The sequence below is a fragment of the Denticeps clupeoides genome, chromosome 19, assembly GCF_900700375.1.
Source record: "Denticeps clupeoides chromosome 19, fDenClu1.1, whole genome shotgun sequence".
NCBI lineage: Eukaryota > Metazoa > Chordata > Actinopteri > Clupeiformes > Denticipitidae > Denticeps > Denticeps clupeoides.
In genome coordinates this window covers 7,410,810-7,423,399 of record NC_041725.1, presented here as the reverse complement: position 1 = coordinate 7,423,399, position 12,590 = coordinate 7,410,810, and the positions used below count along the sequence as shown (strand labels likewise).

General features: G+C 42.6%; 1 protein-coding gene across 3 annotated transcripts in view; it reads left to right on the top strand.

The window, feature by feature from the left end:
• Positions 1-12,590, top strand: part of pak1 (p21 protein (Cdc42/Rac)-activated kinase 1) — a 38,731-nt gene that overhangs the window by 3,511 nt on the left and 22,630 nt on the right. For all 3 annotated transcript variants that reach the window (XM_028962699.1, XM_028962702.1, XM_028962697.1), the window contains exon 2: positions 4,820-4,879. The gene's annotated coding sequence lies outside the window, so the exon portion shown is untranslated. The remainder of the gene's footprint in view (positions 1-4,819; positions 4,880-12,590) is intronic.

The window sequence follows — 12,590 nt, the reverse complement described above, 5'->3', positions numbered from 1 at the left end:
GCGTCAGCAACACTGTTAACCTTAAATACCACTGTGTGTCTTCATTTTGTTCTGCTCATTCTGCCGTGCCCCCCGGCTTTTGAAGTGTTGCCTCTGCAAGACTTTATGACTTTAAGATTAATCTTAAAATTCATTTATTTGATTCATTTATTTGTCATCACTTTGCCTAAACCCAGCGGTAAAAGTACATGTAGTGACCAGAAACACTACAGTTTCTGTAATGTAGTGGTTCTCACGTTTGCCTAACACACGAAAGGTGCTCGGTTCGATGCCGAGCAGAAACAGACCTCTTTCTGGCAGTGGTGGCTTAGCGGTCAAGGAAGTGGCTCCGTAATCAGAAGGTTACCGGTTCAAATCCTGGTCCACCAAGGTGCTACTAAGCAAAGCACCGGCACCTGTCATGGCTGCCCACTGCTCACTAAGGGTGAGGGTTAAATGCAGAGGACACATTTTGTTGTGTCACTGTGTGCTGTGCTGCAGTGTATTGCAATGACAATCACTTTCACTTTCAAAAGTAGTGACCAAACTAGGTTTAGGTCAGAAATCCACTGAACATCTGCACTACCAGTCAAAAGTTTGGACACACCTACTCTGTGGTGGTTATGGAGACTAAGATGGAGCCATTTTGAAAAATCTGATGTAAAAACATATTTAGGATCAGGAGAAAGTGAAGGATGTTTGTTCGTTTTACATAACCTCACTTTGTTATTTATTTATTTATTTATTGTGTTCTGTGTCTTTGATCTATAATGTAAAAAAAGGAATGTCCAAACTGGACACTGGACCAGTTTACACATATAACCCATACACATAATATAGATATTATTTATATATGTGTGATGGCCAGGGGCGCTGTGATGCTTCATTTCATCCAGCTGGTATAAACAGTAGCTTAGACCATTGATCATTTGAGCCGTAAAGAGTGCAGAGCTCCTCTCTTAGAGTGACAGTGATCCCTGCATTAGCCCTAATCTCTGGTGTTAAAACATTTCTAAGCATCTCACAGATACAAATCCCAAACCTGCCAAAAATCCTTTGCACAACACCCCAGAGTGTTCCCAGTAGGCTATGTTGATTGGGCGTGCCACACGGTGGCTCTGTGGGGGCGGGGTCGTTTGACTGAGGCATCCAAACGCACCACAGAAACATTTGGGTCAAGGCTTAAGTCGCTCGCTAACTGAACTGTTATGCTGTGAGGTAATACATGCATTGTGTAGCCAAGCTATTATGAGGAGGGTGTGTGGAGGTTCATCGTGGGGTGATGTACTGTGTGTGTGTGTGTGTGCGTGCATGCGTTTGTGTGTTTTCCATTGCTCTTCAGATCTTTATGTGCCTGTGGGTGGTACTGAGCTGCTGTACTGAGATGAAATCACATTCGTGAGTGATTGCGTGAACAGCTTTACTTACACCTTCTTCTCCTCTGGCCTTCTTCTCCCACAATGAGAGGACATTTTCACAAAAACGGGAAAGAAAATGCATTTGAGACTGAACATGCATCAGTAAAATGTCTCTCTTATAATATTATATGATAATATGAGATTTTTCATAAATTAAGTTATGTGGGCTGTCATTGTTTAAACAGAAGATTCATTTAAATAAAAACGGAATAAATATTATGAGGAAAAGTCTACTTCAAAACCACAATTTTCAAATTTATAAAAAAAAAAAAATCCTTCCCAGTTTTCACATGCTTTTCCATGGAATAAGAATGTTCATGCTATGTCTGGTCCTTATGTGACTGGTAGCTGGTAGTCCTGCACCTTGTGCACTACAGTGGGTAGTCAGACTGGATTATGGCCGCCACCAAGTTGAAGGTCGGGGAAATACTTTTGATTTTACTAACTACTGGAAAAATGGAAAGGTTCCTCTGCTCGGCTCAATACAGGGAGTGCAGAATTATTAGGCAAGTTGTATTTTTGAGGAATAATTTTATTATTGAACAACAACCATGTTCTCAATGAACCCAAAAAACTCATTAATATCAAAGCTGAATGTTTTTGGAAGCTATTTTAGGGGGATATCTGTGTGTGCAGGTGACTATTACTGTGCATAATTATTAGGCAACTTAACAAAAAACAAATATATACCTATTTTAATTATTTATTTTACCAGTGAAACCAATATAACATCTCCACATTCACAAATATACATTTCTGACATTCAAAAACAAAACAAAAACAAATCAGCGACCAATATAGCCACCTTTCTTTGCAAGGACACTCAAAAGCCTGCAATCCATGGATTCTGTCAGTGTTTTGATCTGTTCACCATCAACATTGCGTGCAGCAGCAACCACAGCCTCCCAGACACTGTTCAGAGAGGTGTACTGTTTTCCCTCCTTGTAAATCTCACATTTGATGATGGACCACAGGTTCTCAATGGGGTTCAGATCAGCTGAACAAGGAGGCCATGTCATTAGTTTTTCTTCTTTTATACCCTTTCTTGCCAGCCATGCTGTGGAGTACTTGGACGCGTGTGATGGAGCATTGTCCTGCATGAAAACCATGTTTTTCTTGAAGGATGCAGACTTCTTCTGTACCACTGCTTGAAGAAGGTGTCTTCCAGAAACTGGCAGTAGGACTGGGAGTTGAGCTTGACTCCATCCTCAACCCGAAAAGGCCCAACAAGCTCATCTTTGATGATACCAGCCCAAACCAGTACTCCACCTCCACCTTGCTGGCGTCTGAGTCGGACTGGAGCTCTCTGCCCTTTACCAATCCAGCCACGGGCCCACCCATCTGGCCAATCAAGACTCACTCATTTCATCAGTCCATAAAACCTTAGAAAAATCAGTCTTGAGATATTTCTTGGCCCAGTCTTGACGTTTCAGCTTGTGTGTCTTGTTCAGTGGTGGTCGTCTTTCAGCATTTCTTACCTTGGCCATGTCTCTGAGTATTGCACACCTTGTTGTTTTGGGCACTCCAGTGATGTTGCAGCTCTGAAATATGGCCAAACTGGTGGCAAGTGGCATCTTGGCAGCTGCACGCTTGACTTTTCTCAGTTCATGGGCAGTTATTTTGCGCCTTGGTTTTTCCAAACGCTTCTTGCGACCCTGTTGACTATTTTGAATGAAACGCTTGATTGTTCGATGATCACGCTTCAGAAGCTTTGCAATTTTAAGAGTGCTGCATCCCTCTGCAAGATATCTCACTATTTTTGACTTTTTTGAGCCTGTCAAGTCCTTCTTTTGACCCATTTTGCCAAAGGAAAGGAACTTGCCTAATAATTATCCACACCTGATATAGGGTGTTGATGTCATTAGACCACACCCCTTCTCATTACTATGATGCACATCACCTAATATGCTTAATTGGTAGTAGGCTTTCGAGCAAATACAGCTTGGAGTAAGACAACATGCATGAAGAGGATGATGTGGACAAAATTCTCATTTGCCTAATAATTCTGCACTCCCTGTAGTTCAATTCTTTTGACTGATTGTTTGTTTCACTGATTGAAAGACTCAGTTTGCAATACCGTTTGTGATGTGCTGGACTAGAAAGAGACTGACTAATCATATGGTAGTTCACATGGACTTGGTATCCACCCACCTTGTTCATATACATATCGTTTCCAGACTACTACTTTAGAACAAAGTTCATGTTTAAAATAGTGATATAATGTCTGCACCTTGTTTTGCATCGAAGCATAATTAAGTGGAGGACCAAATGACAGGGCATGCAGTTTATCATTTCTGTCTGGACAATAAGTTGGCAAAATGGGACTTGTGGTGCTGTCAGCATAATAGCCTAATGATGCTTAATGATTGTTTACCATTAATTTTTAAGACCACATGACCTTTTTTACATCCTCTTTTAAATCTAGCATTTTACAACTGCTCCGATCTGTAATGAGTGTTGTTAATTAAAGCATGGTGGGTGGGTCAGAAGAATTGTTTAAAAAATGCCAATGTGAAGTGGCATATTAATAAATATGACATAAAAAATAAAACTGTCAGTAGACTGCAATTTCTTCTCCAATGAATAGCTGTTACATGTATGATTGCAACGTCTGCAGTTAGATATGAAGTGTTAGAAAAAAGGAATGTTCATTGTACAATAATGGTATTCTTTAATATATCTTTTTTTCTTTGCCCAGGGTTTCATATTTGTCATTCTGTAGCCATAATTTCATGATGACATTATTCTAGATGTCATCTAGATGCGGGGTGTTCCACACATCCGACTAGGGTTCCGAGGCAAAGCAGGAGGGCAGGCATCCGACCCCATTACTCCTAAGGGAGTCCCAGTTCAGTTATTGCCAGGTTATGTACCACCCCTCCTACATGACCCTGCCCACAGAGGGACAACAGTCCCCATTGTCCAAGCTTCTGTGACTCATCTGGGTTTATGTTACCATCTGGGGTAGCAGCTTTTTATGTGCCGTTTCTAAACCAATTTAGTGGCCAGGAGGAAATGAATGGGGGCTCTTTTATCCAGGTACAGCTGCTACACTGTGGTAATCTCGAGAGGTACTGATTCATGAGGTATTAAACAGATAATCGTTTAAAGCAGCACTGGTTTGTGTTAAGAGTACTAAGAAAACAGGGAAAAATGTAGATGTTTAGCACCAGCTTTCAGAAAACTTGATCAAAATCATCGTGATATTTAGTACTGTCAGTGTATAAAATATTTTGTAATCTGTGAAATTCTCCTCCCATGTCCCTTTGTACGTCAACATATCTATTTATTAGTATGTGTAACAATGTAGGTATAGGGCTTCATAAATGTGGGGTGGAAGCTGATTGGCTGTTGCTCACAGGCCACACCTAATCTGATGTTGAAAATAAAACTAGACCCCGCTTGTCCCTTGTGTTCTGCAGGTTGTCTCGATTGGATCCCAGTGCAGCACCCTGACAGAAGAGTGAGAGAGAGAGAAAGAGGTAAGGCGAATCTGTGTTCTAGATTCTGTTGAGGTGATGGTCAAGCTTCGCATGGTTGAGAAAAGCAGAATAAATCAGAGTTCCGTGGGACACGTTGACTGGGGGGTGTCCAGCCTGCTCAGCGCTGTACATTATTTAGTGTGTTTGCTCTGCTGATCAGGGCTGCTTGAGTGCACATGCCCATGGGGCGTAGCCTGACAGCTGGTGGATGGGGACGGTGTCTTGCCCCCCTGCTGTGCCTGTGGAAGTTCTTTCAGGGGAGATGTCACTTCATTACTGTCCCATCTCTCTGTGAAGACGTGGCCCCAGTATGCCGTTCAGTCATGATGTCAGCAGCAGACATTCCCTTTACTCTGGACTGAGGGCTTGAGAAGGGCCTTTTGTGTCTATGTGAATGTGTGTTTGCATGCTTACATTTACATTTACAGCATTTATCCAGATTGACTTACACTCAGTAGATACAGGGACAGTCCCCCAGGAGACCTTTAGGCTTAAGACTCTTGCTCAGGGACACAGTGATAACCTGGGACTTTGTGATCATCTGGCTCATAGGCGGATTTGATACCTACTAGGCTACTAAAACCTGCTGATTTATTTGTAGGTGTGGAGGTGGTTTGTGTGCATCTGCCATTGTGTCATTGCTTATAGGAGGTCTGGGAACTTCGGTGTGTGTTTCTAGCCCATCCCCATTGGGTGCAGGATGGGGTGCCAGCCCAACGCAGGACACACACACCATTCTGTCACAATCCACCTAGTGTACATGCCTTTGGACGGTGGGAGGAGGAAACCTGCACCAACATGAAGGGCATGGAGATTCCTGAGCCGGGATTCAAACTCATTTGAATGTTAACATAATATAATTGTAGCTTTTATTATAGCGCTCTTGCACTTATTATGTAGTCTACAAACAGAAAAATAATATTATAATTTTTATTTCATATATTCAACATTATATATGTAATATAATTTGACAGGTGTTTGTTTCATGAAGACATTTCGTAGCACTACTCCATTTGTATTGTACAATTGTAGAATCGTGGATAATTTCATTGCAAAGCCAAACAGCACAGCAGTATGAGACACACCTGTGAATCAAAAGGCAAAACAGTTCTCACTGCAAATAAATAGGTAAGGTATTATTGAACCGATGAGGCATTCCCCAAAATGATGACAAAATGTACAAAAACAATTGAATAGTTAATTGCCGATATTTGGAGGACCGATAGTTGTGAGCTAAAATTTCACAATGGCCTTAATTTCCATTGTGGCCAGGATGCACAATTCATATAATAGCTTTCATTGGTGATGATGTTATGTACCCGTCAGCCAGCCCACAGTTAGCACTTTGAGGGGCTGAGGTGAAAGGTGGGAAGGAATGGAAGGTTGGAGACTTGCAGGCCCAAACTTGGTTCAGGGCAACTGGGATGTGGGGTGGGCAGGTGCATGGATCAGGTCGGGGGAGGGGGCTAGTTCCAGTCTGATATTGGCTTTGATAAATGCAGAACATGTTTGTCAGTGCCAACAGCAGTCACACACACACACACACACACACACACACACCACTCCTCGCTGAGGTACTCTATCTATCAGGGAGACAGCCAGCATTCCTTCTGCATTCTCTCTTTCTCTCCGTATCCCTGTTTCTCTATTATGCACCGTTTCACCCCTTGTCTCTTTACCCCTCCTTCCCTTTTCTTTTTCCTTTGTTTCACACATAGGCCTCCTCTTAAGCACGATGGAGCACCCTACTGCATTGTGGGAAAACTTATTTATCCATCAAATAAAAGACTCTCTCTACCCCCGTCCCTCCCCCTCTGAGTTAGCATCTCTTAATGCATCGCCTTCATTCCTTGAAGCTCTAGATCTCCTAGATACTGCCAACCCCACAGACTAGTAGGTGGGGAGGGTTCATTTATCCAACCGAGTGGGGTGGATTCTTAAATAAAAAATAATATTACTGGAGTACAATATGATTGTTAAAGGTTTCTAGTAGGATGCCTTCCTTCCCAGAACATCCTCATCTGACGTATAATCTCGTCACTTTGTGTCTGTGTATGTCTACACATAGCTCTAGTCTGAAGGGGATGATTGTTTTTGGGTTAGGTTAACACATGATGACATGTCTAACCCACCCTTTCTGGCTATTTCTATCTTTCCTCAATCTCTTTCCTCCATCTAACACACACACACCACACACACACACACACACACACACACAGCTCTACCTGATAATCACGACTGCATAAGGCCCCAAATGGCCAAATGAATAATGGAGAGGCCTGTTTCTTTTATTTTCTCTCAGCCCTGCTTTCTTTCTCTCTTTCATGCACACACACATAAAAAAAAGAAAAGATGTTTGCAGTCCTTTGTTTTTTGCTTTGATATAAAAGAATAGGCAACCATAGAAGTAGATTTTGTTTTGTTTTCCTCCCATTATTCCCGACATTGCCACTGATGGGACAATAGAGATGATGTTTAAATGGCTTGACACATTAAAAGTTTCTGCAGGGATTAATCAGGGCTTTTATAGTTCTGGGAATCTGTGTGACCATACAGTTTAAATTTACATTTACATTGATTCATCTGACAGATGCTTCTATCCAAAGAGAATAACAAAGAGGATGAAGAGGATGCTTCTGAGAACGTAGTAAGGTGGATGGACCCTCAGACCAGGCTTGTTCCTGCCTTGCACCCAAGGACTGTTGGGAATGTTTCATACAGAATGGATGGATAGGCTTAATCCATGAACGAGTGCATTATTGTGGTTATTCCAGTCACAATGCATGGAAGGCACAATGCATGCCTGACAGGAAGGCCGGTTCATTTTTTTTTATTTACAGCCTTTTAGGGGGCAGTCTATGAATTGGTGTGTATGCGTGTGTGTGTGTGTGTGTGTGTGTGCACACCCGCAGGCGCCTGCATGTACACAGAGGCATTACTGAAATTGCCTGACTCCAGCAGATGCTGTGATTTATCCTGCTACACTCTTAAGTTTGCATTAGGCTTAGCTCATTAAATGAAATGAAGCTCCCGTTTCTGTGCCTGGGCTGCTATGAAGTAGGGAATTGTTGAAGACATTAATGTCTGAGCGACTGAGCGATGAGGAGAGAGAGCGATATGAAATTAGAAGCAGTAGACCCCCCCTCACCCCTTTCTTGTTTCCCTTCCTGACATTATTTTTCACATTGCACTATATAGTTTTAATTTCTCTTTAATTGCGAGTTTGCTCTTGAACATTCTATTCTGCAGATTGAGGTTTATGGAGGTAACACACTCCCCAATTTCCTGCAGAAGAGTTGGGCTCACTGGGGACTAGTTGAGGGTCACAGATTGATTGATTTATTGTGGCGTGTGTGTTCGTGCTAAACAACATTTACCAATGTCCACAGGAGAGAAAGTACAAAACCCTGTGAGATTTAATATTTTGGGGTGCAGAGCCTGGAACTGTCCCTGCTGTGCTGGGAGATGTCAGGTTTGTTTAGATCATGGTGGATCATCGTCAGCGCTGGACTAATTGGCACATGTGGGAATTCCTGAAGCGAAGTAATCATTGTCAGAGCTGCACTTGTCCAGCGTGAACTGCAGGCATCATTTACATGTCTGGGGTGGAAGCAGACGCTTGATAGGGGGTACTAGAAACACCCAAGTACTTTCCTGTCAAATTAAGGGGGTTCTAAAGGTCATGATTTCTGTACCATATTTAAACAGTTTAGATCAATAGATACAGGTGACAAATTGAAGGGATAAATCTGAATAAATGAATGCAGATTTGTGGGGGACATTTGGTAGACCTTGAATCTGTAGACTAAAGATCAATACAGACCAATACAGATTGATGCTACGATGAAACATGATGCCCCCACCCACTGCAGACAAGCATCACTCAGTGGTTGATGGGTATGAAAATTATGTAAACCACACAATAGGACCTTCAGTCACCAGATCCTAACCCATCTGAACATTAATGGGAGACTCTGGATTGTGTCTCTACTACAGTCTATCGACAAACCAGAACATTTATCTTGCGTCTGGAAAGGATAAAAAAAAAAAGAACATCCATTACCATGGTTATATGACTCCCGATGGAATTGAAAGTATGTTCTAGTGAAAGTCACTCCTAGTTCAGATCCCATTAGGTCATTTGACCTCTGTTGAAATGATTCCTGCCCTAAATAACATCAGCTCTTCCTGCAGGAGTTCCCTGAGTGTGGTGTTGCAAAAAGCCGTGTATTAAACATTTAAAGACATTTAATTAATTAAACAAGACACTAATCACTGTAAAATATGCCCTAACGTGTGCAAAAATCGTTCCAAAAGGAAGGTTAGCGGACAAGAATGTACATCAAGGTGGCCAGTGGGGGGTTAACAAGAGGTGCAGCACACAGCATATTCCTGAAATGCTGCTGAAGCTCTTTTCATGCATAATTTCTGTTCTCAAACTTTTCTGATTAGCAGTAATCTCATCGCTGCAGGCCATGATTTCATGTAATAGATGTTCTGTGTGTGTGTGTGTGTGTGTACACAGTGTACCTCTGTATATTAGAGACTTTAAGAGCCTCCAGACAGGAAGACTTCAGGTTAAACCCTCATAGTACAACCAATGAACACCGGCCCAATAAAAGCCCCTGGGAGTAAGCACCCCGGGTGCGAGGGGTTACAACCCAGCCTGGCACGCTAACACAGCTGACCTAATGCTAATGCCAGTGGTAGACCTGAATGAAGCATAGAAGACCTGATCTAATTGAGATGTTCATTTAGGTCATGACAACCATGGAAGCTCTTCTGCTGTCTGTTACAGAGCTCCACCCTCCCTCTGTCTCTTCCCTTCAGCCCAGGGAAACACCCACCCGTCCCCCAGGAAGCGAGCAAGCAAGTGAGCACGAATGAATGGTTGATGGGTTCTAGGTGCAGTGGGACGGAGGTCCTAGCCGCTGGCTCTCCACGTCTGAGGGTGGAGCTGGTTTGGGTGGATTTGGTGTTAGCTGATGAAAGAGGCGTGTCTCTGTGTGAGAACTGGGCTCCTGCCTGTAAGAGTGTGTAGGGAAGGTGAGGTCGGAGATCAGTGTGTTTTGTCTTTGTCTTTTGTCTGAATGATGCCCGTGTGTTAGCCGTTGCTGTGTGTGTGGTGTGTAACGAGTAGCTGGTAGATTAAAGGCTTCTGCTTCTCCTGTGATCAGAGCCGTCAGCATCCATTAGTTAAACTGCATGCCGACAGCAGGAAGGGGAACCTAGACACCGGACTGGTGGTGTTTGTGTGAGTGGGTGAGGTGGTGATCTCATCCAGGGCTATTTTGGACTGAATAGAGGCATTCTGGTTCAGCTTAGCCCCTGTTGCAACAGTTAACCCTGGCCTTACCTTGCACTTTTTTAATATTTAACATTAACATTTATAGCATTTATCAGACGCTCTTATCCAGAGCGACTTACAGTCAGTAGTTACCGGGACCCTAACCCCTGGAGACACTCAGGGTTAAGTGTCTTGTTCAGAGACACAATGGCAGTAAGTGGGATTTGAACCTGGGTCTTCTGGTTCATGGGAAAATGTGTGTTACCCACTAGGCTACTACCACATAACACAGATATGTATTTCCATGTATTCCGATGTCTGTCCCCGTGCTTGTGTGATAGAGTGTGTGTCCAGTGCGAAGCGTGACCACGCTCCCGTTGATCGTGCTGACGAGATGCGGCAGGTCTGCGCAGTCCCCTGTGGCGCTCCTGGCCGTGGTCGTGTTGGTGTTGGTGGAAATAGCTTGATCCATCTGTCCAATCTGCAGCAGAGTGCAAAGTTGCAGCTTCAGGCATTCAGCTGAATCAGTTGGGTGCGGAGATAGAGTGAGCTTACTCTTCAGCTTTTATAACTATATTTCTGGCCTGCCCTATTGTCATTGGCCCATGATGATGATGATGATATCACCACACTTCCGATTCAGTATTGCAGGAAAAAACACCTTTAAAAAATTGTGGTACTTAATGGTATTTGCAAATGAGTCTGTACAACTGCCACAGAGTAGGTGCATCCAAACTTTTGACTAGTAGTTTTTGTTGTTTAAATTCAGAACATTAGTATGAAAATACAGTGATTTATGATAATCACAAATGCACTGGATCCTTATTTTAACATTTAGTCTGTGTAGAGAAAAGAAATCTATTTCACTTTCACTTTTTTTCACAATAAAAACTCATTTAATCAAAACTTCCATAAATATTTGTACTGGATACCAGTATACTTGCTTCACAAGAGGCTATATCCCAATATTATATCATACACCACTTTATACTCAATGGGCAAATTTTTTTTCTTAATTTTTATATATACGTGTGTGTGAACTTTCCATTCCTGTCCTGCCCGCTGCATTCGAATGTAAATTGGCAGTGCCAACATCTGCGCCATCTGCTCTGCGGTGACGCAGGACCCCTGGGACCCCTCTCTGCCATCCCTTTCTTTCTCTCATTCGGTCTCTTTCTCCCTCACACACAAACGTTCCTGTAACGTTAATGTCTAATAATAATTAAATAAGCCACATCTGTGCTGAATTGACCAGTATGTTCATTTTTGGTGGCTTTTACTGAGTTTTCTGCTCAGTACGTTCTAGAAAACTCTACATTTTAAAACAACAGATACACTGTGTAATGTGGATTTGTGTAGCTGAGGGGTTTGACATTTATTGGGAGGTTTTTTGTTTGTCATGCTGTCACATCAACTCATATCAGAGACATCAGATTATTCCTCTGCTTCATTAAATTCTCTGTGGCTGTGCATTATATTTTTAAATACATATTAAATTACATTGTAGCATAAACAGAGAAAACTGTGTGTGTGTGTGTGTGTGTGTGTGTGTGTGCTCTTAGATGAATTTAGGTTGACATTTTTTGCAAGAAGGCAGACTGCTGTAGCCCAAAAATATGATAAAATATACATTTGAAGTTTCTCTCCATCTCCCCCTCATGGCAGATTCATTATCATGAACATAATAGCGCAACACTTTTTCCATCAGTAGTAATCATCCCTCCCGCTGCTGGTGGTGATTTTTCACTTCTTTCTTTTCTCTTGTTTTCTCCTTCTGTCATTCTTTTGGTGATTTATTTCAAGTACAGATATTACCATAAAGTAGAGAAAATTGCCTTATGGGCATTTGGCTGGTTTTTGTGTGTGTCTGTGTGTGCCTTTGTCTGTAAGTGTGTGTGTGCGTGTGTGTGTGTGTGTGGAGGGGGCAACATTGGCATGGCTGTGGGAAATTGGGGTCCCTGTTTTCATGCAAAGGTCTTAAAATTTCATTCATGACACATTTGATGTGTAAATAAACTTGACATTGTGGGATCTTTGTGCCGTTCATCTTTCTCTCTCTCTGGTATTCCTTGTCTGTGTGGATTGGGACTGCTGGGGTTGTGCCAGTAACCCAAACACCAAACAAGCGTCCACTGGGGCTTCTTCCTGGAATAGCAGGCAGTGGACCTCATTTTGTGTGTGTGTGTGTTATTTCTGTTTCTGTGTAGTGAATGTTGTCTGTGGGAGTCGGGCAGCATGCTGGCATGCCTCTGTACAGTCGTAAGTGCTTTAGAGATGAAGCAGAGGATAGATTTCGTCTATGTGTGTTTGGAAGAGACGGACAGGCAGACACACTGGCAGACAGGCTGGCAGGACGACAGAAAGATGGGTTCTGGACCCCTTGTCCTCTCCATCTGTGTTATAGTGATATAAATGTGATCTTTT